Source organism: Portunus trituberculatus, chromosome 9 (assembly GCF_017591435.1).
Source record: "Portunus trituberculatus isolate SZX2019 chromosome 9, ASM1759143v1, whole genome shotgun sequence".
NCBI lineage: Eukaryota > Metazoa > Arthropoda > Malacostraca > Decapoda > Portunidae > Portunus > Portunus trituberculatus.
In genome coordinates, this window is record NC_059263.1 from 7480702 (window position 1) to 7505227 (window position 24526).

Consider the following 24526-nt stretch of genomic DNA (forward strand, 5'->3'; position numbering starts at 1 on the left):
TCTTTAACTAAGACCTCCTGGAATTTTTTATTTAATAGTTCTGCCATACTTTTTGGGTCTTCCACCATCCTGTTCTCTCCTTTTAACCTTTCTATTGTTTCTTTTTGCCTAATTTTTCCATTTATGAATCTATAGAACAATTTTGGTTGCTCCTTACATTTTTGACAATATCTTTTCGAAGTTCTTTTCCTCTTCCTTCCTCACCTTAACATATTCATTTCTCGCTGCCTTGAAGTTTTCCTTGTTTGCTGGATTTCTATTTCTCCTCCACCTTTTCCATGCTTCATCTCTTTTCTCCTTTGCCCTAGCACACCTTGCATTAAACCAATCTTTCTTTCCTTCTTCTTTTGGTCTATATTTTGGGACATATTCCTGACTCCTGTTTTGTATATTTCCAAAAATAAGTTATATTTCTCTTGCATTGTCTCTGAGTTTTCCATCTCCTCCCAGTCTACGTTTTTAAAATAGTTCTTGAGATTCTCAATATCAGCCTTTCTGTAATTTAATCGGTCTCCTTTGTATGAATCGTCTCTATCTTCCTTTCCCTCTTCTATATCTATTTCTAATATTACATGGTCACTCTTTCCCAATGGGCACTTATATCTTATATCATCATTCATTTGTATACCCCTTGTAAAAACTAGGTCCAATCTTGCCGGCTCATCGTTTCCTCTGAATCTTGTGCATTCCTTTACTCTCTGGTCCATCATATTGTCTATCATTAGGTTCAAGAATCTTTCTCCCCAGGCTTCTTCCCCCATACCACTTTCATAATTTTCCCAGTCCACTTCTTTACAGTTGAAATCTCCTACTAATATCACTTTTCTCCCTTTAACGATTCTCGTTAGACTCCTTATTGTGTCATCTATCATGTCTTTATATTCTTGATTGGTCCATCAATTTGTTGTTGGTGGCACATTTGTTACAATGATTGTTAACTCTTTTTTATTAATATGCATCTTAATATACAATACTTCTGCTTTTCCTTCCCACATTCCATTTCATTTATCACTATCTCCTTCCTTAACATCATCATGACTCCTCCTCCTCCTCCTCCTCCTCCTCCTCCTCCTTTACCCACTCTGTCTTCTCCATACATCATACCTATTGTCCAAGTCTATTTTGATTGCCTTATTTAGTTTTGTTTCAGCCAGGCATACAATATCTGGATTTTCTTTCCTTATGTAATCTCTTAATTCTAATTTACTTGATAAAACCCGTCTATGTTCGTATACATCATTTTTAGTCTCTTGCCTTCATCATTTGTAGTTAAACTTGTTCCACTTTTTTCTCTTCCTTCTCGTTTATATACCATTTCCTTATCCTGTCTCCTAGAATTCTCCAAAAATGCCTTCTTCTCCTCTTCTGACCTTTCATTATTCTTTTCCCTTACTGCTGCTGCCAGTTCATTGTGTCTCTTCCTTTCTTCATCATTTCCATTTTTCTTTATATAGATATCCTTGCAGCCTTCTGTTGCTCTAAGTTTTGTTGTTCTATATGTGTGTGTGTGTGTGTGTGTGTGTGTGTGTGTGTGTGTGTGTGTACCTACTTCTCTCTCTCTGTCTCTCTCTCTCTCTCTCTCTGTCACAAAAAAAAAAAAAAAAAAAAAAATGAAGGAATTATTTCAACCCTCCAAAGCAACATCCCCTTATCTAACGACCCCTACCCTCCTGTACACCAGCAGGAGCGGCTCATCACCAATTCTGGGTGGCGAGACTACAGCGGGAACCAAAACTACATCTACGACACCACCGAGATGAGAGAAAACGGTGTGAACGCTCGACGGCAGGTCAACACCATGCAACACCAGCACCACCAGAGCACCAGGCCCGTCACCAGCACCACCAGCCGACCCCAGGCACCACCGAACGGCCACCACCACCACCACAACAATCACCAAAGTCAACACCAGATTGATTCCAGGTCCCTGCAGAGGCCGAGAGGTGCACCACCACAGCGGGCCGAGCAGAGGTCAACTTACTCACTTCCCAGGGGTCAAGGTCACTCTCAAGGTCAAGGTCACAGCAAGTCACCAGGACAAGATGTGACTCCAGATTTTTATTATCTGCCATCACAAAGAAAATATACTGGTGAAGTGGTGCACGTTTATGTTGATTATAATGAGTAAGGGGTGTGTGTCGGGGTGTCTCGGGGTGTTCTTGGGTTTTCTCTCTCTCTCTCTCTTTTTTTTTCTTCTTATTTTCTTTTCAGTCTCTCTCTCTCTCTCTCTCTCTCTCTCTTTTCTCTCTCTCTCTCTCTCTCTCTCTCTCTCTCTCTCTCTCTCTCTCTCTCTCTCTCTCTCTCTCTCTCTCTCTCTCTCTCTCTCTCTCTCTCTCTCTCTCTCTCTCTCTCTCTCTCTCTCTGCCAGCCTCACATATTCCTTTTTCGTTAACAACCCGGTCAAAATATCTAAATCAAGTTTTTTTAATCGATTTAAATCAGATTAAAAATCCATGATTTAAATTTGTATTGGTTTTGTGGATTAAAATCAATGGAATTAAGATTTGTTAAAGATTTTTTGAGCTTCATAAAAGGAAAAATAATAATGTGTCAAAATTAGATATAAAAGTGTAAGTTTTTTTCCCACTTCTATTAATATATAAATATTGTTTTCAAACTGGTAGATAAACAAAGAACTTTAATGGAGGTTAATATTAGAGTTTAGGAGGATATTTTCATTTATATAGTGGCAGATTAACCAAGGCCTTTCATCAGCAATTGAGAAAAAAAAAAAAGCACGAGAAACCTACTAATGTAATCTCTGTAGAATTGAAAAACTGTCTTCATGAACGCCAGTAGCTTTTCAAAAATACACGTCCTAGATCCCTTAACTCGTTCGTCATCTCTTGTAATCGATTTACCAGAATACTAGAACTTTTTTTTTTTTTTTATTTACGTAGGGAAGAGGGCCAGCCAAGGGCAAAAAAAAAGAAAGTTAGAAAAAAGCCCACTTGAGCGCTGGCTCTCCAAAGAGTAAAAATAAAGTGCCAAAACCGTCAGCCAGAATTAGGGGAGCAAATGCCTCGATACCTCCCTCTTAAAAGAAGACAAGTTGTAGGAATTTGGAAATACAGATGCAGGGAGGGAGTTCTAGAGTTTACCAGTGAAAGGGATGAATGATTGAGCGTACTGGTTAACTCTTGCATTAGTGAGTTGGACAGAATAGGGATGAGAGGAAGAAGAAAGCCTTGTGCAGCGTGGCCGCAGGAGAAGAGGAGGCATGCAGTTAGCAAGATCAGTAGAACAGTTACCATGAAAAAAGCGATAAAATATAGAAAGGGATGCAACATTACGGCGGTGAGAAAGAGACTGAAGACAGTTAGTCAGAGGAGGGGAGTTGATAAGACGAAGAGCTTTCGATTCCACCCTATCAAGCAAAGCTGTGTGACTGGAACCCCCCCAAACATGCGAAGAGTACTCCATACAGGGACGGAAAAGGACCTTATACAGAGTATGCTCAATGCATACCGTTTTTTGGAGATACAGCCTAATATCTCATCACAATATTGTCTACTCTTCTCAATAGATGACTTATGAACTTTTCTGAGATGCATTGTGAGTAATGCTACTTTCATACATTCACGTATGTGAACTACGTAAGTAAATTTTGTCCATACGTGGAATAAATAAATAATGCTCATTCCAAGCTATTGGAACATTTTTAGAACTACAACTATAATGCTGTAAATGAGTGGTTTAAACTTAATCCTCCAGATCTAAGCGTTATCTCTGAGTGCAGCGAATTTGTCTAGGAAGGTACGAAGGGATTCATCACTTGTTATAATGTGTTTCAGGTTAGAGCACTTCATTTTGACATACATTTTTCCATCTCTTTTTTCACCCCACCAACTTCTAGTACTTATATGGGGTACTAATTGTATGTTTGGGGTAATTCCACTCACACAGTGTTATTAGATAGGGTCGAATCAAAATATTTTCGTTTCATCAACTCTCCTTCTCTGACTGACTGTCTTCAGCCTCATTCTCACCGCCGGAATGTTTTCATGGTAACTGCTCTACTGATCATGCTAACGGCATAGCTCCCTCCTCCTGCGGCATCGCTGCACAAGGCATCTTCTTCCTCTCATCCCTATTCTGTCCACCCTCCTAATACAAGAGTTAATCAGTATTCTCAATCATTCATACTTTTCACTGGTAAACTCTGGAACTCCCTGCCTGCTTCTGGATTTCCATCTTCCTACGACATGACATTTTTTAAGAGGAGGTTTCAAGACATTTCTCCCTATCTTTTCACTAATTCCTTCAAAATTTTTTAGAGAACCTACGGTTTCTGTGGACCTTTTCCTTTAATGTTTTTTTGCCATTGGTAGGTTTCCTCCTTGCATAAAATAAATTTAAATAAATAAATGAATAAATAAAAAGCATATTCGGAATGAATCTTTGTGCAGCATTCTAATGTTCTATATAGTTTTGAAGAGGAAAAGGCGTTTAAGTATTATACATTCATTGATATATATATATATATATATATATATATATATATATATATATATATATATATATATATATATATATATATATATATATATATATATTCTCTTGTAGTCATACGAGTTTGAAAGCAATAGCAATTTCTCCTTTACTGATTTTCTTATGTATATAGAGAGAGAGAGAGAGAGAGAGAGAGAGAGAGAGAGAGAGAGAGAATATATTGATAAATAGTATAAAGTTTTCTAGATAAATGGGTAAATAAATAGATATATAAACAATTGAGGATGGAGAAAGGAAAGTTATCAAAGAAAGTGAAGGCCTTGAACTTTAATAACAGTTCGTGAATTTCAATATCAATTTGTGTAGTAGACGATGGAAGACGATGGCCACTGGAGGATCTGATGCACTTCCATAAATATGTAAAATGTTATAGAAAAGTTGCCTCAAAAAACTAATAAACACACACACACACACACACACACACACACTATGGCAAAACAATCACTTCCCAAACGTGATGACTGCGCCTTCCTTCAGTGGGACCAGCTCGCCGTGCTGGCCATCTTTGTGTTGGTTCCGTGGCAAAATTTTCAAAAACATAAGAAATTATATATATATATATATATATATATATATATATATATATATATATATATATATATATATATATATATATATATATATATATATATATATATATATATAGGCAGGCAAGATATTCCTTTGTAGGCATACGAGGTTGAAAGCAATTTCTCCTTTATTTACATAAGAAAATCAATAAAGGAGAAATTGGTATAGCTTTCAACCTCGTATGACTATATATATATATATATATATATATATATATATATATATATATATATATATATATATATATATATATATATATATATATATATATATATAGTCATAGTGCTTCTCCGTTTTCACGACTTAAGTCTTTTCTCGTTACAGGGTCTGAACTGTACAGTAGATGATGGTATTCTGTTCTTCTGACTGACGAGATTCTACCATGGAACCGTATAGTGTCGACGTCATTAACATAGTTATGGCGTCGACCGGAAGTAACTGGCCATTCACGGGACTGTCTAAGTATGACATGCATTGTCTCCTGTACCAATGGGGTATCCATACCTAACGGTCTGAACAAAGAATAATTCTTTTCTTTCTATATTAAACAAAACGATTTGCGGAGGAGCGTTACGGCTAGCGGTGACGAAAGTGCCAACATATTTCATGTCCCTTTCACTCTATTATTCATGATTATTCATGCATTCAGTGTTTGTTTTACAACTAAGCAAGGTCTATTTCCATCCACCAAAATTCTTAATACATGGCTTGGTCAGCTACTGCCTGTCGTTCCGACAAGTCTTCTATATTACAATAAAATTCATGAATTCCTAATATCTTACATTTCATCTTATTTTAAATAGGGACGGGCGGGTACCCGGGTAGCTACCCGGGTAGTAGAGTACTGAGTATCGAGACGGGTACCCGGGATGAACGAAGGTTGTCGGGTAATTTTCACGGGTATTTCTTATAATATTATTAGGCACCCATTCTGGTGTAGAGAGTACAGATGTGTGCGATTACGGTGAAAATATTTAATGTCTAGACTTTTAGAGTATGGATAATGTTTACCGATGTGCGATCATTAATGAAATATGGAGATAATGATTAGAAAAATATCGTTCATGCTGTACTGCGTAGTGAGTATCTAGACGGGTACCGGGTAAAACATAATGTCGGGTATTGCTCACCGGTAAGCAGTCTTGTCTTCAGTACACAATGAGTACCAAAGTCTTATTATTAATAAAATATGATGATAACGATATATATATATATATATATATATATATATATATATATATATATATATATATATATATATATATATATATATATATATATATATATATATATATATATATATATATATATATATATATATATATATATATATATATATATATATATATATATATATATATATATATATATATATATATATATATATATATATATATATATATATATATATATATATATATATATATATATATATATATATATATATATATATATATATATTTATTTTAAATCTCTTCTATTCTATTGTAATATAAACATAAAATTTCAACACTTGATTATGTACAGCATCATTGGATATTTTTGTAGGTATATAAGATACAACGTATCATAATTCATTGTATGCAATACATTATCATGATCAGTTTACTGTCAGTTTCTTTTTTATTTCACCATTTCTCTTCCATCCTATTACAGGGTTACGCCATTGCAGGCAGATACATGTTTTACTATCCTCAGGCGTGAATTACACGAGGTAGTTTTAAATCAGACTCCATTTTTCAAATGTCTCCCCTAAATATTTTTTGTTTTCTGTAAGAAGCGAATATTGTAAATTTCAGCAGTAACGTTAATATTTTTTTTTTTTTTAACTCGTGACGATAAAAACATCGAAATATTGCATGAAATGTGAGTAAGCAAGAAAGAATGAGCTGATCTTGCTAATCTGAAAAATCTTCTATATCTATCTTGTGTTGGTTGTCTGCGACAGAATATACTGTGGTAACACAGATGGAAGCTGGAGTTCTGTTCTGCTATGGAAGGGAAGGAAAAGGATCGTTGATTTGTTATCAAAACCGCCATTGTGAAAGATTCGATAACGTTCTTGGAAATCATAAATATTGATCAACTAAAATCATGTACTTCAAAAGCTAATTGTGTTGCTAATAAAATCAATAGATCAATCAATCAAAAATAAAGTAAGAGCAAAGAGCAAAGAGAGGTAAACTATGGCCCGTACCAAGAGTCACGAAGGTTTGAGGTCGAGGGTAGAAGGGAAGGTAATGTGGTACCAAGAGTCGCTGTCATTATTGGAACGAAGAGCAGAGGGAAGGGCGAGGGGAAGGCATGGGTGCCCTCGTGTCTTCCACATGACCTTTGAAGAAATATTTCATCATTTTCGTAAGCTGGAGTAACCAACAAATAGTATGAAGTCAAATCAACATCAAGTAATATTTTCAATCTCGGAAAACCAATAGTTATGTTTCCACGTAAATTACTATTCTTTTATAATAGTGAAGGATCGCCTTAAAATCGCGAGGTGGAAGGACGCAGTGGATCCAGAAAGCTCGCCACCTAGCTGTTTTATGAAGCTTGTTTTCGTTTGTCAGGAAAGTTACACTGTTTATTTCATGGTAATAAATATTTTCTTTAGTGAGCTCATCATCCAAGCCTATTAAAGACCAAATATGTGCATGGGTTAATAGAGAATAGGAAGTGACTGGTGAACTGCCAACAGACAGAAGGCAGTCAAAGTATGCAAAGAAAAGCCAGTCACAAGGTAAATACTAGCCTGTATAAGCAGGTTTAAAACAAAACCACAAAGATGTACTACTATGTAGGGATGTAGACAGAGAATTTCACAAGAGCACCACTTCACACCAACCCAGGACTTCTTATCAAACTCTCTCTCTCTCTCTCTCTCTCTCTCTCTCTCTCTCTCTCTCTCTCTCTCTCTCTCTCAACAAAGACAGTGAGTGACATAAGCATTGAGTGCAATAATGTTAAAGCTAAGTCAACAGATAACTTTTCACTGAGTTGGGTGTGATGTGCAAGGATTTAGGTATAGGTATACTGACAGTATTGTAGGTAGTTCTCAAGATGTATAGTCCTGTATCCAAACTATTTCAGGCCATGATTAATGTAATTCATGATTGACTATACTAATGTGTTAACTATGGAATTTTTAATGATATGCATACAAATTGTGGTCTAGCAGATCCCAAAGAATACAAATTTCTCAACTCTTGTAATGAATTACCACTGCTTCTTGATATTGATTTTGTAAGACAGTGATTTCCAAACACATGATAAATGACCACTTTAGGGAGAATGAAAGGATACAGAAAAAAAGAAAGTTAAGAATTTTGGAAATTATGAAAACACTGCAGTCTGTAAAGTTGTTGAATAAACCTGTTATAAATACATAGTGAAATTGAGCAACAACAATAAACATTCAGAACTGCTATACATATACAAAACTTGAAAAGAAGAAAAATTATTTAAATGTGTGGCAAGCCAGGTTTCAATAAGGAATGCTTGAGTACACAGATATTCAATAACTCTGATCACATGTGGGCTTGTTACTCACTACCTGAGCCTGCCTCTTTTCACATTGTCAGTTTCTCTCTGAGCACCAGCTGATGCTAAAATCTTGAATTTTTATTTAGCTATAAATATCTTAATATAAAAAAAATGTTAATGGCATTAAATGACTTGGTGATCGCCTCCCAAGCTAATTTTTTCATGTGAAGGCTAGCTGGGTTTGTTGAGCGGTCTTGCAAGTCTTTATTCTCTTTTACAAGATTGAGAATCATTATTCTCTGGTCGTGCGTGAGTGGCGAGGCCCGGTCACAGCTTCTTCCCTCCATTCTTGTAGCGCGCACTGTGGTTTGGTTGTCGTTCGTGGAGCTCCAATCCGGATTACAGTCATACCAATACCGAAACAACTGTTACCAACTCATGCTAGCGGCAGACCTCTCGCGGCCCTACCTTCCACGGCGACTCTTGGTACAGATTGAAGGTAAGGGCGAAGGCTTTGCCTTGCTGGTCGAAGGGACTCTTGGTACACCCCTAAGTATCTTGAGACACTAAAGATTTTAAGATCTCGTAGTATCTTTTAAGTTGAAGTATCTCGTTTGTGTATGAATTTTAATACATTTTATTTACCTTTTTAACTTTTATTTATTTATTATTTTTTTTCATTATGAATGAATATTTAAATGATCTTGCTTGGGAATGGTAAGCAAGGGGATGTTGTGATTTGTAGGAAATTTTCATGAATGATAAATCCAGCAAAGGATGGTGGACGGAGTTGCCGTCTTGCATAGGAAGAAATATAGGACAGGCTTGATATTTGCATGACTAGCCACCAACTCAAAAAAAAAAATGTAAAATACCCTTATAGCAGACAACAGCAGGCTACATTTGGAATGGATAATTTATTTAACTTGGGAATTTGGTATTGTAAGACAATGCATGCTAACAGAGGCAGAATGCAGCAGCAAAAAATGGTGAAACCTCATCTCCTGTAGTAATCATATGCTGAAGAAGTGAGCAAAGCATGGCTAGATACAATGAACCTGCACACATCCTGTCGTAACCTGAATTAAGTGGTAGGTATAACTATAATACATAACTATTATCTATTATGTAACCTCCATCACCATTCTTATAAGATGCAGACAAGCCCCACTAACTGCTAAGCATGCAATAGTGAGCCTGGCCAGTTATAACTTACAAAGTGGAACACTGAGCCACAGAGAAGAGACTCGTACTGCTATGCTACTTTAACCTCAAAACTGTGTGAATTGAAGTCAAAGTGGGGTTTTCTAAAGAACTACTATAAAGAAAAAAAAAAAAAACGCATATCAAGGGTTTGGCAGCATGGACTACCTCCAATGGCGACTTTGTTCCACAAAACATTATTTTCCTTAAACTTCGTAAGAAAATCCAACAAATAATATGAAGGATATTTCAATGATATGATATTTCAATCCACACAAGTTTCTGAAGCTGTATAAAATTACCAAATAGTTATCAGAATGAATATGTGAACGTGTCATTGTACTGTAGAGGTTAAACTGATGAAGAACCACATTATGTTGACAGTTTACTTCAGTTTAAGAGGGACAGTGTGGTGAAAATGTGTCTTACCTAATGTAGCTATAGGTTATAAGTGTGCATATTGTGTGTGTGTTGGGATGGATGTGTGTGGATTTCTTGGGATGCATGCATGCGTGTGTGTGTAGGTGGATTGGGATGGATGTGTGTATGTGTGTGTTGGGAAGACGCGGGGGAAAGAGGATTTACAGCTTTAATCAAATGTAAGAAAATTATTGTTCCTGAAAATGACGTGTATTTTAGATGTTGGTACGTTTCCATCTGATCTGGTATGATCAGCAAAATCAACCTGGCAGCCCTGCCTGCCCGGCGATCTTGCAATAATCGGTGCGCGCGGTGTGGTTGGCAGGTGTCTCAGAGTTTCGCACCCGGTGTCGACACTGAGGCGATTTTAAGCCACGAAGCTTCGCGATTCGTGCGTCGTGTGTGTCGTCTCCGGTGTGAAACGGCCTTTACACTACTTAATTTCCTGCATTTTCTTTCGGTACCTAATTTCGACGTTAATAATAAAAGTACAGTAAGGTACGCAACAACAATCACAGATCATTCCAAAGCGGGTCATGGCAGTGCGTGTCATGGCGACTCACGAATTTATGGGAAGAAAAAGTAATTGGATCCAGGGAGCCAGAAAATAATGCGAAACATTCTGCAATTCTAATATATATATATATATATATATATATATATATATATATATATATATATATATATATATATATATATATATATATATATGTGTGTGTGTGTGTGTGTGTGTGTGTGTGTGAAGGTAGATGGATAGATAGTTAGAAAGACATATTAATGGATAGACATAAGCTTTGTAAAAAAAATAATAATAGATAAATAGATAAAATTAATAAATTAATAAAAAAAATAAATGTTCATAAAAATCTAAAGGAAATTTAAATTTTAAAAGAATAAACAAATAATTAAATATGGCCTTATACCCATTCCAGGGTGATGCCCCCAAAAAAAAAAAAAATATATATATATATATATATATATATATATATATATATATATATATATATATATATATATATATATATATATATATATATATATATATATATATATATATATATATATATATATATATATATATATATATATATATATATATATATATATATATATATATATATATATATATATATATATATATATATATATATATATATATATATATATATATATATATATATATATATAGTCACGTGAGTGAGGAGGTTTGAGACCTACGTGGGCTACCACCAGCTTACAATAAAGGTAACAATGCTTGTATAGAACTATGCTCACCGAGAGTGGTTAGTTAGGATAGTGTCTTTACTGCAAACAAGGGAGGAGGAGGAGGAGCAGGAGGAGGGGGCGAGTATGAGGAGGTGAAGTGGAAAGCAGTGAGGCACAAGAGAACGATTTGTTCAGTAGGCGTTGTGCGGGTAAGACGTGTGTGCACCAAGAAGTGTGTCTGCTCGCTGCTTTGTCACCAGTCCGATTAACGTGGTAATGTTTTGCGTGTTGGTCTGGTGGCATTCCTCGCGTGGTGGTGTTATTGTTGGACGTCGGGAAGGTCTGTTTGGCACTAAGGGCGTGTGCGTGTAGTGGAGGACTTTTACCCATTTCTCATCAACAGGAGTATTTGAAATTTCCATATGTTAGTGGATAGGTGTTGCCTGATAACCGTTAATCCGCATCCGTAGTGACAAAACGCTTTAGTGTTCTATTAATGGAAGTCGCCTCGTAACATGTTTATTGAGGGCAGCACTCCGTGGCTTGGGTGTGCATTGATTGCGAACACTGCAGTGTGGACGTGTTCACGACAGGGCCTCGGTGTGCATTGATAGCAAGGTTCTAAGGTGCTTTTAGTGGCTCTTTTAGTGCATCTCCACCTCTTTCTCTTTGAGCGGTGGCGCAGATGTAGATCAAGCTGTCACAAACCTTGATAGCTACGTGTTTTGCTGTTAGGTTAGTGGGATATTGCGTTGCGTGAGGGAGTTGTTGGGCGCCGTGACGTTTCAGCCCGTTTCGATTGTGCTGTGAACCAGTGTACCATTAAATGTATGAACATCAGTTTGCTACGTGTAGGGTTGTTAGGTTAGTGGGAATTTGGGTTGCGTGAGGGAGTTGTTGGGCGCCGTGACGTTTCATCCCGAGTTTCGGATGTGCTGTGAACTAGTGTACCATTAAACGTAAAGCATCGGGCCGAGTGTTACCGCTTTAACGTCATGGTACCCCACATTTTGTTTAATAAATAACGTTTCTGATTTTGAGTTTTTTGTGTAAAAGCTTAAAGATGGCTGTGTATAGTTATTATTTTGAGGACAATCATCCAGGATTGTCACTTGGTGCACTAAGTAGGAACAATCCAGTAACAAGTTTCGGCGTGCTGTGATGCGCATGCTGAGTACAGCACCACACTATACTAAAACTCATCCGTACCTACCCATAGGGCGTTGGCCATAGTTAAGTCCTTAAGTAATATACGCAGTTGCTCTGTGCAATTTGTCACTATATCAGAGAAATGGTCTTGGATTTGGCAAAAAGAATGACTTGACACAGCAGGTAAAGGATGTTTATTGATTGATGATTGGTAACTTTGTTCCAGAAGTGTATACAACAAGGGAGAAGTCGGGTCTTGCCGGCCATCCTCTAAACCTGGGCGAACAAGTCTCAGGCGTCAGTCAGATGGAGCACGTCCCGCCACGAATCTGGCACCGGCGTCCCTACATCTGCTCACTACCAACTTGGTAGAGCCTCTGTTTCACTCGAGCTAACGCGTCAGCTACAGCAACGCTCGAGTCAGACCTGCACCCGCCCAAGCGTCTGAGAAGCCCAGGCATCCTCTTCTGTCTGTGTCCATGTGATAGCAGTCCATCTCCAGGTCGCCCTCTTCAAAAGAGGGCGTTGACAGTGGAGACGTGCGGTCCTGGCGGTCCAGCATAGGTAAGAGCTGGGCCGTTTTAACTACTTCACAAGAGGCGATGAGCGTAGGGTATCAGTAGTTGTTCGGTCTTGGTGTTGAAGGTAATTTAACGAGGGTGATAGAAGCAAAACAAGTAAGGTTCGTAATCATAATAGAATGAGGAATACCGGTGATTTTTTTTTTTTTTTTTTTTTTTTTTTTTTAAGTTTGGACAAAGACTACAAATTATGCAGTGTTGGTTAAAATAGAATGCACTAAACAAATATTTAACAACGCGCACCCACACACCACACCACATCTTGTCTGTCTTACATTTGAGTGTAAGGTTGTTCATGATTAAAGTGTAAAGGTAAACTTGTATTTGTTACAGGTCCTGCCACTACTGAAGAGAGAACCAAACCAGCGTCTTAATCACACCCAACTTGCGGCAAGAAATTTTCTCTCGTTGCACTGGAAGAAGCCAACGGTCTCGCTGCATCTTCCATGGAGGAATTGGACCCTGCCTCGCACCAGCTCTGCCATGATAACGTGCTGCCATCAAGGGAGGACACTGCCTCGCTGCACCTTCCATGGAGGAATTGGACCCTGCCTCGCACCAGCTCTGCCATGATAACGTGCTGCCATCAAGGGAGGACACTGCCTCGCTGCACCTTCCATGGAGGAATTGGACCCTGTCTCGCACCAACTCTGCCCTGATAACGTGCTGCCATCAAGGGAGGACACTGCCTCGCTGCACCTTCCATGGAGGAATTGGACCCTGCCTCGCATCAGCGCTGCCCTGACAAGTGGTGCCATCCAGGAAGAGATGACATATTATATTGCCTTGCTTCATCTAACCTAACCTAACAAATACATGTTGCGAATCACTCTTGTAATGTTATTCCTTCCATGTTCTGATGTGCCCACATAACTGGTGTTATACTTTAATAATAAATAAAGATTAAGGAAATTGATGTTGATGCTTTTATGAATTCTTTTCAATTTTTTTTAAGGAATACCAATGAAATGTCTTCGCAAATCTACTCTGAGAATAACGTAACGTCACCTCAAAAGTATTATCCAAATCTACTCAGGACCCTAACCTCACCTCATACAAGTAGTCTAAACAAGTAGTCAAACCAAACCCAACCTAACCCTCGTGAGCATCACAAAATCCAGCTTTACAAATCAAAACTGAACAATCAATCCTTTCCTTTATTTAAGCTGTAAAATCTATAAATTAAATATTCAATAAAGCCTGAGGATGGATATATATATATATATATATATATATATATACTCAATTGGCCCAAATTCGGCAGAAATAGTAAAAAATGCTGCCTAAAATAGCTAAAATTAGTGGAAAATGGGTACAAAACTGCAGAAAAGCTGCAAAAATGAGCAAAAACGCCAAAAAAATGCTGTAAAATCCCTGCAAAACGGCCCCAAAAGTGTGTTAAGTCATAAATACTCCGAAGAGTCTCCGGAGATAGAGCAGATGTATATTTGGGTTAAAGATACAATGAAGAGTCTCCCTTCCTTTCCTTTTATTCAATCAACACACAAGACAAGTCTCTGAAAACTCTACCAAAATTTTCAACTTAGAAAACTTTCACAATAGCACAGAATTCACAGAAAATTTTCACAATAGCAGAATCTGTCGAAAATTTTCACACAATAGAAGAATTTCCTTACAAATTTCAGAAAACTCTACCAAAATTTTCAACTTAGAAAATTTTCACACAATAGCAGATTTCACAGAATAGCAGAATTCACAGAGCAGAATTTCTTTACAAATTTCTGAAAACTCTACCAAAATTTTCAACTTCATCCCACCTATCATTACCATCCATACATTTGCCTAATATAACAAAAAAAATTATATAAGAACATGGGTAGTGTTTTGAGAGCATTTTCATTGCACAAGTCTTGTTGCTATAATTTCTAAATATATTCTGAGACCATTTTCATTGCAAAAGTCTAGGAGGAGCAATCAACTCTGTAAAATTTAAGCATTTCACAATGGCACTGCTCTCAAACAGCATGTTGTTCCTTGCAACACTATAGTCACCATAAATATACAAAACACAGACCATCCTTCTGGGGCCGCATTCTACACAGTCACCCTCAAGTCTCACTGAATGCCTGACCATCACTCCACTGCTGGTCTTCAGGCTCATTACTTGTCAACTTGATATATGTATAGAAAGAAAAAAGCCCTTGACATAATTTTCTACAATTTCAATTGTTTTGACATCATAACACTACTTTAGGAATAGTTAGACTGTGTATCCCAACAAAATAAACATGACAAACAGAATTACACAAGACACATGCAGGCCACGCAGGGCAAGGTTTGTTTGAGTTTTGGAAAAACTGATCATACCCCTCTCGGCAGTCATCTGTAATGGTAAACTACTGCATAAAAGAAGGACATTATTTAGTCAACTTTACAGATATTTATCATTAATTAATATTAAAAACTGTCGGGGATCATGCTATGGTACATACAGTCAAGCTCCCACCATGTTGACAAGAGCTTTAAGACGGTGGTTGGCAGCACTACAACAGATTGAACCCTGTCTTGGCACCTATAAGGAGTCACACGGTTAGGGCCTCTCATACAGGGACTTGTGTCTAAAATACACCATTTTGTCTCGCTACGATCACGTCACTAGCTATGACAGTTTGTAGAACACGGCCCCTGAAATCTTACACAGAACAGTAACAGCAAAGCTCTAAAAAGTTAAGAAACTTACTATTTAATCTGGCTAAACATTCTCACTCAAAAATGTATATAAACCTTATTACACACAACATTTTTTTCCCTGAATGAAAGACATTGACATCAAGGAATGACTGGCACACTTGCTCACAAAGCTACACACACTCACACGCACCTTGCAGTGTTGACTAATATTCCATCTGCAGGAAGTGCAATGGACAATGTTTCATGTCTGTACAATCTGGACTATTAAGACTGACACAACTAGATCATGTTAATAAACAAAGACCTTCAAACAAATCTTCATAATGTAAGATCTCTCATAAATAACTTTTTATACAATACAAATCTCACTAACCATTACTCCTTATAGCTAAATATACGCTTACATGTAATGAAGTGATTTGGTGCACAATGTTAGGTCATGAAATCTATAAATATGAATGATGACACATAATCCTTCAGTTAAAACTGTGTGAACTACTTTCCACAAAAAGTAAGCATGAACTAATGATGCTGTGAATGTTGAAGCATCCTCCATCCTTGCCACTCCCTGTCTTGCACTCGGCACACACGTTTATGAAAGCAGTGTGCGGTGTGCTGCTGGACCTCCACAAGCCTGCAACAAAAGAAAGGAGTCAACAAAAGTTCATGTTTTGCAATCATTTACCTTCATGTCATCTTGTCAATCTTAAATTGTGAAAACTACTCACTTGTAATCACATTTGTAGTAGTACAAGGGTAACCAAGGGTAACAAAAGTTAAAAAAAAAAGGCCCACTTGAATTGCAAGTTCACTAAAAGATTGGTACAGAATTAGCCAAAAAGACAGGGACAAATGTCTTCAAACCTCCCTCTTAAAAGACGTCAAGTCGAAGGAGGATGGAAATACAAAAGCATGCAAGAAGTTCCAGAGTTTACCAGAGAAAGGTCTGAATGATTGAGAATACTGGTTAACTCTTGTATTAGAGAGTTGGACGGAATAAGAATAAGAGGAAGAAGAAAGCCTTGTGCAACGAGGCCGCAGGAGTAAGGAAGGCATGCTGTTAGCAAGATCAGTAGAGCAGTTACCATGAAAATAACGATAAGATAAAAAAGAGATGCCACATTTCAGCAGTGAGAAAGAGGCTGAAGACAGTCACTCAGAGGAGGGGAGTTGGTTAGATGAAAAGCTTTTGATTCCACCCTATCTAACAATGCTGTGTGAGTGGAGCCCCCAAACAAGCAAAGAGTACTTCATACAAAGACAGATAAGGCCCTTGTACAGAGTTAGCTGTTGGAGGGGCGAGAAAAACTGGCGACAATGTCAAAATAACTACTTGACAACTTGTTTGCCTTACTTGGAGTGCAGCAAAGTGTGTGTGCCACTCCCTTCTTGAAACTCTGGAGCACCTTCATGTGTTCAATAAAGTGCTGGGCAGGATTACAAAGAGGCGCTTCCCTCAACGCCACGCCACCAGTGCAGCACGTCCTGTGGGGGAAACGCAAACCATCATTGCACTCACCAACACCCAGGGAACATGTGCAATTCAGCCACTCATCCCTCCTTACAGATACAAACACCACCACTTACAAACACACAAACTGCACTCACCAATGCTTAACAAATAAATACAAGTCAGCCACTCATCTCTCCTTCCTCCTCAGACAGAGATGCCTCCACAGAGAAATCAATACCACACAAATCCATCATATTCATCTTTGACAGACACAAAGCTCAGAGAAAAATTGAGAATCTGTACATCTTACAATTCAATCATTTTATCTTGTCTTCATTACAAAATTTCACAAACTTTAACTGTGCACACACACACACACACACACACACACACACACACACACACACACACACACACACACACACAGATAGGTAGTTTATTAGCCACAAATGATATAAACACAAATAATTGATTCTTAAATTTACGTTTCTAGAGTTATTGTTTACAAAACTAAGCTTGCCCTTTTCATATGAGCCCGTAAGTGTAAGTAAAGGAAACATACTCATGTTATTTTGAAATACAAATAGATGTCATTAAAAACTAGGTCACCCATCTCTCTCTCTTTCTCTTTCACACACACACACACACACACACACACACACACACACACACACACACTTCAGTTCAGCTGGTAGTAGTCACCACGCCACCACCACAACCATTGCCACTGCCACTGCCACCACCACCACCACAACACACCACACCACACCACCACGACCACCACACACCAAAACATACCACATCACACCACCACCACCATCACCGCTACATTCACACCACCACCACTATTACCATCACCCCCGTACACCACACCACCACCACTACTACTACCACCATTACCATCACCACCATACACCACACCACACCACCACCACTACTACTATCACTATTACCATCACTACCATACACCACACCACCACCACTACCACTACCATCATTACCATCACCACCATACACCACACCACACCACCACCACTACTACTACCACCATTACTATCACACACCATACCATACCACACCACCACCACCACCACCACCACCCGCGCTTGCACCCTCTCCAGTCTCCACCAAACACCAAGCGGCTCCTGCCCCGCTCCCACCCAGACCAACCCCGCCCCGCTCCAGCCACCCTGCCACCCGCTACAGCGGAAACTATTCTATAAACGTATTTTGTGATTTTCTCGGGTTTTGCATGTGTTTTTAGGTGTTTTCTGGACTCTGGGAGTAGGAGGAGGTGCAGGAGGTGGATATGGAAGGGAGAGGTGGAGTGTGGGAAAGAGGGCGAAGGAGTGGAGTCACTCCCCAAACGTGCCATAAAAACCATCTCGGCGTAGGAGTTCAAATATTTCTCCTTTATAAATGGAGTTGGCGTTATTCTGAGATCTGATTTTTTATTAACAAAGTAAAGGAAGTTTCAAGCCACAACCGAATTGACTCCAGCTGTGTTTTGGTTTATCGAAAAAATAACATTAAAGTCACTGCGTAATACGTAACTTTTTTTTCATTACCACGCCTAGGATTGTTTTGGTGCTTGATATAACACTTAAATGATATGAAAAACATGACGCAAGTAACAATATTCCATAAAATTTAGTCTAACTATTCGTATTTTCAAACTCAAAATCTTTAACGGTTCCAAAATAGAAACCAAAAATCTTTATACGACAAGCAATCTGTGTTTTCTTTATTTGGCTGGAAAGCGAAAATTTTTCGTATTCAGAAAATGTAATATAATGTAGTTTGGCTGAGCTTTCCATCTCGACATTTTGATGTGTTTTGGCACCGTTGTTATTAATGATACACCGTTCGTTGGACCGCACAACGTAAACAAACCACCCGGTAAAGATATTATATTTTGGCTAATAGTTAAATTATTTGTCACTTTTAAAAGTGTAGTGCATACCAGTCTGGAAGCCTTTTTTCTTGTGGCGATTTTAAAAATGAATTACGTACGTAAATATTGGGCCACAGAGATACCTCCGCCCTGCCTTCCCCCGAGGTTAGTACACTAATGTTTACCTGCACTCCCCCTGTGTTTCTAGACCCAGAGAGCGAAGCAAAGCCAGAATCAACCACCACAGTACACAAATAGCCATTACTGTGTTAAATAAGGCGATGGTTATACATACCCCCATTCAGACCGCCAGGCGCCCACCATAACCCGGACCCAAACCTCGCCCCACCTACCCCCGTCCCGCCCCGCGTCAATTCCACAACATTTCCTTCAATTCTCAGTGTTTCCAGATGCTGCCCGCCCGAAATGCATAAAGTGTTGTGATAAGAGAAACAAATGAGGAATAGAAGTGTGTGAGGGATTGTAGTAATAGTAACAGCAGCGTTAATTCTTATCATTAGTGTGTGTGTGTGTGTGTGTGTGTGTGTGTGTGTGTGTGTGTGTGTGTGTAACTCACTGTTTGATCTGCTGCAGTCTCTGACGAGACAGCCAGGCGTTACCCTACGGAACGAGCTCAGAGCTCATTATTTCCGATCTTGGGATAGGTCTGAGACCAGGCACACACCACACACCGGGACAACAAGGTCACAACTCCTCGATTTACATCCCGTACCTACTCACTGCTAGGTGAACAGGGGCTACACGTGAAAGGAGACACACCCAAATATCTCCACCCGGCCGGGGAATCGAACCCCGGTCATCTGGCTTGTGAAGCCAGCGCTCTAACCACTGAGCTACCGGGCACACGAGAGAAAATGGACGAAGACGCCACAGGACACCTAACTTCTTGGAAGCTGATTTAGCAAGAGTAGAGATGTGAAATTTCCAGTTTAGATTTTTAGTGAAGGATAGACCGAGTGTGTTTAATGTAGAGGAGAGGGAAGTTGAGTGTTATTGAAGAAGAGAGGATAGTTGTCTGGAAGGTTATGTCGAGTAGATAGTTGTAGAAATTGAGTTTTGAGGCATTGAACAAAACCAGGTTTTCTCTGCCCCAATCAGAAACAAGTGAAAGATCAGAAGTTAGGCGTCCTATAGCATCTCGCCTTGAGTCATTTAATTGTTGTTGGGTTGGGCGTCTGTTGAACGCTGTTGAATAATGCAAGGTGGTATCATCAGCATAGGAGTGGATAGGGCATTGAGTCAGATTTAGGAGATCATTGATGAATAATAGAAAGAGAGTGGGTGATAGGACAGAACCCTGTGGAACACCACTGTTGATAGTTTTAGGGAAGAACAGTGACCGTCTACTACAGCAGCAATAGAACGATCGGAAAGGAAACTGGAGATGAAGGTACAGAGAGAAGGATAGAATCCGTAGGAGGGTAGTTTAGAAATTAAAGATTTGTGCCAGACTCTATCGAAGGCTTTCGATATGTCAAGGCCGACAGCAAAGGTTTCACCGAAGTCCCTAAAGAGGATGACCAAGATTCAGTTAGGAAAGTAAGAAGATCACCAGTAGATCTGCCTTTACGGAAACCATACTGGCAATCAGAGAGAAGGTTGTGAGCTGATAGATGCCTCATTATCTTCCTATTAAGGATAGACTCAAAGGCTTTAGAAAGGCAGGAAATCAAAGCTATAGGGCGGTAGTTAGAAGGATTGGAGTGGTCACCTTTTTAGGGACAGGTTGAATGTGAGCAAACTTCCAGCAAGAAGGATAAATAGAAGTAGAGAGACACAGATGAAAGAGTTTGACCAGGCAGTGAGCGAGTTCGGAAGCACAGTTTTGAGAACAACAGGAGGGACTCCATCCGGACCGTAAGCCTTCCGAGAATCAAGGCCAGAGAGGGCCAGGAAAACGTCTTTATAAAGAATTTTAATTTTAGGGATGAAGTAGTCAGAGGGTGGAGGAGTAGGAGGAATATGCCCAGAATCATCCAAAGTTGAGTTGGTAGCAAAGGTTTGAGCGAAGAGTTCAGCTTTAGAAAAGAAGAGACAGCTGTAGAGCCATCTGGATGAAGTAAAGGAGGAAAGACGAAGAAGTAAAGTTGTTAGAGATATTATTGGCTAGATGCCAGAAATCTCGAGAGGAGTTAAATTGGAAAGACTTTGACATTTTCTATTGATGAAAGAGTTTTTAGTAAGTTGGAGAATAGATTTGGCATGATTACGGGCAGAAATATATAGGGCATGAGTTTCAGTAGTTGGATGGCTACGGAACCGTTTGTGAGCCGCCTCTCTATCATTGACAGCACGAGAACAAGCAGAGTGTGTGTGTGTGTGTGTGTGTGTGTGTGTGTGTGTGTGTGTGTGGGACCGGGCTGCTGAAAGTAACATACAGTATTCTCTCTGAAAGGCATGCTCTCTCACCACGCCTGTTTTCCAAGGCCACACAGATGACTAACCGGGTGCCCAAGAGTGTTTCTCCTGTTTATAATGCAGAAATGTTGTTAATCTGTCACTAGAACCCTAAAAACACCCTTACATACCATTTGCTCTCTCACCAAGACTGTTTTCTAAGGCCACGGAGATGACTAGCCGGATTCCCAAGATAGAAAAATTAAGATGAAAAATAAGTAAATAGATAAAATAAATAAATAACGATGTAAACAGAACAAGAATGATTTAGTGCAAAAACAAGAAAATGAATGACTAGAGAGACATGAACAAGCAAACACATCAATCAAATATTTGATTGATTGAAAATTGTATAAATAATTGAATGAGTGGTCGAACACATGTGCTTGTGAATTAACGAACAAATAAATAAGGAAGTAAATGAGAAGGATACAATAACCACTTCACATTTCAAGACACGATCACTCAACACCACCAAACCAATATTGCAAACACCACCAGTTAATCCTTCTCACTCGCTCCTATACCCCGATAATAATATATAGATATGTGTGTGTGTGTGTGTGTGTGTGTGTGTGTGTATATATATATATATATATATATATATATATATATATATATATATATATATATATATATATATATATATATATATATACACACACACACACACACACACATATGTGCCCGGTAGCTCAGTGGTTAGAGCGCTGGCTTAACAAGCCAGATGACCGGGGTTCGATTCCCCGGCCGGGTGGAGATATTTGGGTGTGTCTCCTTTCACGTGTAGCCCCTGTTCACCTAGCAGTGAGTAGGTACGGGATGTAAATCGAGGAGTTGTGACCTTGTTGTCCCGGTGTGTGGTGTGTGCCTGGTCTCAGACCTATCCCAAGATCGGAAATAATGAGCTTTGAGCTCGTTCCGTAGGGTAACGCCTGGCTGTCTCGTCAGAGACTGCAGCAGATCAAACAGTGAATTACACATTCTTTTTCATACTACAAAATGGTTAACACTCCGGAATGTATCGGTACGTTTTAGAATGCCGGTAATATAGATAACGACTTTTTTGTAGATGCCGCACATGTTTAGTGACTGGCGACTACGCGTGCTGGGCCGTTGGCAGAGGCTACAGCCAAAATGCACTCGTTCGCTATACACTAAATATAACACGACGTAAACACTAGTCATTATCATTGTAACTGTTGTAATTGTCAATGTATCCACCTGTTGTATATCCACAAATTGTATATCAAAATGTCTTAGCAGAAGGAAGACAGAGTAGCGGTGCAGAGGAGGAAAGTACCTTATACGAGAAAATAATACTCGTTAAACAGTGGACGAGGAGGAGGAGACAGGAATAATGGATGAAGAAAAGAAAAAAAAGATACAATTGTAAGAAATCAGAGAAGAAAGGCCAACACGTAGACTAGCCTAAGAACAACTTCCATCATTACATTTGCGAGTTTCCTTGTATTGTCACTTCTTATTTTTGCTATCCATTAAAAGTTATCAAAAACCAATATATTTTTATCGTTGCACATACTACCTTGAATACAGGATGGTTTAATTATATCTTCGGCTTGTCTCCCGTTATCGCCAGCACTATTGCCACTCACGACTCTCCTTGCCTTGACAGCCACTAGTGAAAGCCGCACTCACGCACACGCAAAAGCCAGCTCACCCTCCCAGCACCCTCTGCTCTCTCCCAGACTCACTTCTGACTCACTGCCACCATACTGATAAAACACTCAAAACACAACCAAATGGAATAAAAAAAAAAAAAAAAAAAACACGAGAAATCTTGCTTCTTCCAATAAAAACCATTCTCTCTCAATCCTGACTCTCAACCACTGACGAGAGAGAGAGAGAGAGAGAGAGAGAGAGAGAGAGAGAGAGAGAGAGAGAGAGAGAGAGAGAGAGAGAGTTATTATAGGTTACGATAAATATAAAAACAAGAGAGTTATTATAGGTTACGATAAACATAAAAACAAACTATAAGAAACAAAACATAGAAACTGTAAAGAAGAACAAAGAAAATGTAGAAAATACACATAAAAGACAAAGAAAAAAATCTCACTGAAGCTTCGATAAACGCCAGACTACACAATCAACACACTCCCTTACCAGACAACACTCAACTAACTCGCTTATATTAACACATCCCCGCTATATAACTAAACTCACACACCACTCACGTATACTTCAATGATCTGAGAGTAGTTGTAGTGCCTTAAAATATCCCTAACTAGTCCTAGAACTGAGAAAGTAGTAGAAATATGGGAATTCTTACCTCGTTCTATGTGGCCCCTCGCCATCTTGTCTCTCTCTCTCTCTCTCTCGTTTCCTCCTGACTCAACGAGGGTATTAAAATTAAATTTACTTGTAAATTGTTACATATGAAGTTTTCTAGGCATAACTAAACGAAATGATATAAATAGATAAGTAAATAAATAAATAAATAACCTAACTAAAAATAAACAAACTCACTTGTATAGTGTGAAAAAAACATGTGGAAGGGGGTGATCATTACTTAATGGATAGGTACGTGACGGTGCTAGATAGCGTAGAAATTCTTTGTGGGGATAGGGGGTTGATAATTGATATGGATAGCGTTCATGCACCGACCTCACACAAGTCACCACCACCTCATGACAAATAAGTCACTGGCCATTAATTTGTGCTAGAAATTATGATAAACGCAGAATCGCAGTCAAAATAATGCTAAAAACATAAAAATATGCTAGATTTGGAAACTTCTGACTGGTTGGTTATAGCTAGCTGGCGGAGCCACCATACAGTGGCGCCTCTTTCAACTTGAGACTGGTTGTCTGTTCTCCCAAATATGATATTTCTGAGGACCTCTTGTAATTTATTGCGTTTTCAATACTTTTTTAAAGTTTGATTAATCAACTCAACAGTCTTACACGTGGCCATCCACCTCAGGCATCGTATTCGTACTACATATGCATAAAAGTTCTTATTAGGGAT

At 38.7% G+C, this 24526-nt stretch overlaps 1 protein-coding gene, 2 long non-coding RNA genes and 1 other non-coding gene across 4 annotated transcripts in view; 3 read left to right on the forward strand and 1 right to left on the reverse strand.

Moving 5' to 3' along the window:
• The window catches only part of LOC123501628 (hemocyte protein-glutamine gamma-glutamyltransferase-like), a 102544-nt gene that overhangs the window by 43549 nt on the left and 34469 nt on the right, over positions 1–24526 (forward strand). The gene's annotated exons all lie outside the window — the stretch shown is intronic.
• On the forward strand, positions 11556–14037 carry LOC123501633. Its single transcript, XR_006673688.1, has 3 exons — positions 11556–11664; positions 12767–13104; positions 13455–14037. It is a non-coding gene; the product is annotated as an uncharacterized LOC123501633 (long non-coding RNA).
• Positions 16286–23888, reverse strand: LOC123501635. The gene is made up of 3 exons (XR_006673690.1): positions 23829–23888; positions 17128–17258; positions 16286–16407 (listed from the first exon to the last, which is right to left on the reverse strand). It is a non-coding gene; the product is annotated as an uncharacterized LOC123501635 (long non-coding RNA).
• Trnav-aac lies at positions 22223–22296 on the forward strand. Its single transcript has one exon. It is a non-coding gene; the product is annotated as a tRNA-Val (tRNA).